This window comes from Suncus etruscus, chromosome 19, assembly GCF_024139225.1.
Source record: "Suncus etruscus isolate mSunEtr1 chromosome 19, mSunEtr1.pri.cur, whole genome shotgun sequence".
In the NCBI taxonomy this organism is placed as follows: domain Eukaryota; kingdom Metazoa; phylum Chordata; class Mammalia; order Eulipotyphla; family Soricidae; genus Suncus; species Suncus etruscus.
Window position 1 is genome coordinate 23,381,930 of NC_064866.1, and position 4,249 is coordinate 23,386,178.

At 28.8% G+C, this 4,249-nt stretch overlaps 1 non-coding gene across 1 annotated transcript; it reads right to left on the bottom strand.

Moving 5' to 3' along the window:
- Positions 1-3,735: 3,735 nt before the first annotated feature.
- Positions 3,736-3,842, bottom strand: LOC125997667 (U6 spliceosomal RNA). The gene has a single exon (XR_007491706.1). It is a non-coding gene; the product is annotated as a U6 spliceosomal RNA (small nuclear RNA).
- Positions 3,843-4,249: the final 407 nt, after the last annotated feature.

Genomic DNA, 4,249 nt, shown 5'->3' on the forward strand with positions numbered 1-4,249 from the left:
CTGAGCACATCTGGTTGTGACACACAAAACCAAAAGATATTAAATAAAACATTAAAAATAGACAAGTTTAAATATATTCCTTCCTATTACAGCTTTGAGAGAAAAGCAAAACAGGGATATATTATATCGTCATAATTTTTTTCAAAATTAAAAGTGTCTCCAAAAAGTATATTATCTTGTTATCTGCCTCTGTCACTATATAAAAGAAGTTTATTTAAAGTACACATTGTAGATAATAACCTACATAAAGCATATACAGAACATTCATTATTCATGTATGAATAAATTCATCCATCCATCATTTATTTATACTGAGCCTAATTTATGCAATTAAATATTTTGAGCTATTTTTTAAATATCCTGTTTGTGTTAATATTCCAAAACAACTTCCTCATTGTTTCTTTCCTTGTGTTATTTTCTTTTATGTTTATAATTGAAGGCTACTAATGGTCCATGACAAATTGTGCTAAACAGAGCATTATCAGAATCAAATGTCATCAATCAACCTTTCATTTGTTAAATGTTATTTAAAGAATAACATTTGTGTGAAATTGTTCTTAAAATGTTTGTGTTTTTTTGGGTGTATATACCAAATTTTTCAGGCTTACTTCCTGGATCTGCACTCACGGATCTCTCTGAAGGTGCTTAAAGATTATACGTCTTGCAAATACTTAACTTATGTCAAGCAAATGTAACTCAAGCATATTCTCTTCTGTGCTATTTACCTAGACTGAAATTTGTTTATTTTAAAAATGTACATGTATTTCATTAAGGACCCTTGTTAATTCATTTGGTCATTGAAATAATGTCTGTCATTTTGATATTTTAGAACTGAAAGTTGTTTAAACATAACTAAATTGCACAAACCATATGGCAAATGTAATACATATAACACACTTGAAATATAACTCCTTCCATATCAAACATCTATCCTAAATTTATAAGCTATGCATATGCTTAATTATTTATAAAATATGTATTAAATGCATATTAAACTCTTTTATTAATGATACAGCCAAGAGGCTGAAAGCATAATTTGAATGTTAAATTGTAAGTTAGTTTAAAATTTATATCTGAAATCCTTTACATTTTTTATTTTGGTAACAGATGTGTTCCTTTTTGATAGCCTATAAATCATACTTAATATCTTATTCAATTATTCATTTCTATTTTGGTAATGTAGTTCATAATAGTATTTATATTATTGTTTTATACTTCTGATGCAATTAGAAAATAGCATTTTAGATAAATATGTTGAATGTAACAATATATCTCTAACCCCAAGACATAAGTTAATATTATTTCAAATTTTCTCCATATTATGTCTTTCATATAACTAAATTTTAAAAATATTATATATGGGTAATCTTCTATAACAGAAGTAATAATTATTTTTATTAAAGCACCATACTGTACAAAGTTGTTCATAGTTTCAGTCATCCAATGTTCTAGCACACATCCTATCACCATTATTAACTTCTTTCCAACAATATCTTCTCAATTTCCAGCCTTTTATATTAGGCACACATTTTATTTCAAAGTTTGTAATTCAATATTGTTGGCTCTGTGATTTAAATAAATAAATATTCTATTGCCTTTCCTGTGTACCTGAGGATCCAGACACTTGTCCCTGATATTTCCATTCATCTCTTCTTATTTACCCTTTCAATTTATTTTCTTTTTTGTCTTTTTCTTTCCTACACTTTAAGTTCAAGAATAGTATATGTATTTCTCCCTTTAATACTTTGTATTCTACATCCTGTTATTCTAAATACAATATTGCAGATAAATATATCATTCTACCTTTATCACTCTTAATTTTCTTTCCTTTTTTTTTAATTTTTTGGGTGTGGGGTCACACCCAGCAGCATTCAGGAGTTACTCCTGGCTCTATGCTCAGAAATCACTCCTGGCAGTCTCGGGGAACCATATGGGATGCCAGAATTTGAACCACTGTCCTTTTGCATGCAAGCCTTACCTTCATGCTATCTTTCCAGCCCCAAATAATTTTATTTTCTTAATATAGCATGATATCCTCTAGTTGTATCCTAGTTGTTTCAATGTGAAAAACATCTTGTTGTTACACAGTATTCAATTGTTTATGCACTCCACACCTTCACAATACACTAATCTAACATTTTTACATAATAACACTATAAATTAGTATCTATAAATTATAATATAATTTGTAGTTATATAGTTATGCTATAACTAGTCAAAGCATGTTTCTCAGGATACATATACCCAAAGTAAAATAAATGGCTTTTGTTTCCCAAAAATGTTAGAAATGATTTTTATATCATTTATATATATATTTATACAATAGAGTATCATTAAAATATCACACTTAAGATCACATTTGTTCCATCATTTATATAAATGTAAAATACTTAAAAGCTGCCTATGCCTTTTATGGTCACATCTTATATTACTTTCCACAATATCATTTAGAAAATTAAATTTTGAAAGCAAAAGCAAATAGTCAAATGAATTTTCCATAAGGTTTTTGCTTTATACTTTATGTTCTGACAGTATATTAATTAATATAAAATAAAAAATGATAGACTACTTACGTTATTTTTTAAAAATGACATAAAGAAAGAAGTGAACTGTTTTGGTTCTTATGCAGTGGGAATAATGTTCTAAAATTGATTAAGAACATTAAATCAGAAATATATAAACATCTGCCAAATGAGGAATATAGGGCAAGATTACTAAAATTCTCTGCCTATACTATTTGTATCAAATGAACAATTCATATGTTGTTTTATGTATTTATTGTATACACCTTATTTAATATATATTTCTCATTCCCTAACAGTAAACCCATAGAAATCAGTAGTATAATTTATGCCTGAATAAAGCTTATTAACAAAATATTATCTTGAATATGGTAGATGGCACTAAAACACAATCCTTGGAAGAATTTTTTAAAAAGTGAAATCAGGGCCTGAGAGATAGTACAAGGGTTAAGACATTTGCTTCGCATGAAATTCTTCCTAGTTCAATCCTTATTATGGAAAAGGTCCCCCAAACACTCCTACTAGTGGTTATGGAGTAGGAATAAGCTGAACATACAGCTAGGTGAAGTTCAAAAACAAAAATAAATGAATGTAAAATTATCAAAAAATGATACTAAGAGGTGAAAATGAGACATCAGCTTTGACTATGAGATGAAAATGTATTTACAATAAAAGATCTGAAATAACAGTGAATCAGAATATCAATTGTTCTAATTCAGCTCCAAATGATTAGATTGGTCAACACATTAATTTTGCTGTCCTATCACATCCAGAAATTACCATAATTATGCATTGAAATATTGAATGAAAGGCTCCAAAATTTTTGGCTATCATGTCATTTTGAAATTAGAAAAAAATATAAAAAATAATCTATAGCAGTGAATATCTCCTAATTAGACAGATAGAAAATATAACTTAGAATTTAAGTTACCCTGCTTCAATAACTTGAAGTAAATTGGGAAAAGAGTTAAATTGAAGTATATTAAAATTGAAAACTATATTTTACTACATTAAACTATTCTACTATTATAAGCATATCATAAAGAAAGAAGTCTACTGAAAGTATTGTTAATATGGTGCTGACAAAGTCATGTCTTGAATTGCTCTACTGATCTAAAGAATAATTTGAAGACTCTCAGTTTACCATTCTCAAAAAAAAATTACCTACCATAGAATCAATCTTACTATTCTTGTTTTTCACCTCTTTTTTTTTTTAAATATGAAACGCTCCACGAATTTGCGTGTCATCCTTTCGCAGGGGCCATGCTAATCTTCTCTGTATTGTTCCAATTTTAGTATATGTGCTGCCGAAGCGAGCACTGTTTTTCACCTCTGAAATAAACATTCTGTTATTATTTAAAAATGTGGGTATATATATACAGTATATATACACTATATATACAAGGAAAGTTGTATATGTATATAAATACACAAATATATGCTTATTTTTTAAAACAAGTCATCATAACATTTGTTTACATTTGTTAAAATTCTACCACCAGGGCCATAGCTATATCTCAGAGATAGAACATATGGTTTGCCAAAAAAGAAAAAAGAAAACAAAAAAAAATTAAAAGGGGCCGGAGAGATAGCATGGAGGTAAGGCGCTTTCCTTTCATGCAGAAGGTCATTGGTTCGAATCTGGCATCCCATATGGTCCCCTGAGCTTGCCAGGAGTGCTTTCTGAGCATGGAGCCAGGAGTAACCCCTGAGCTCTGCCAGGTGTG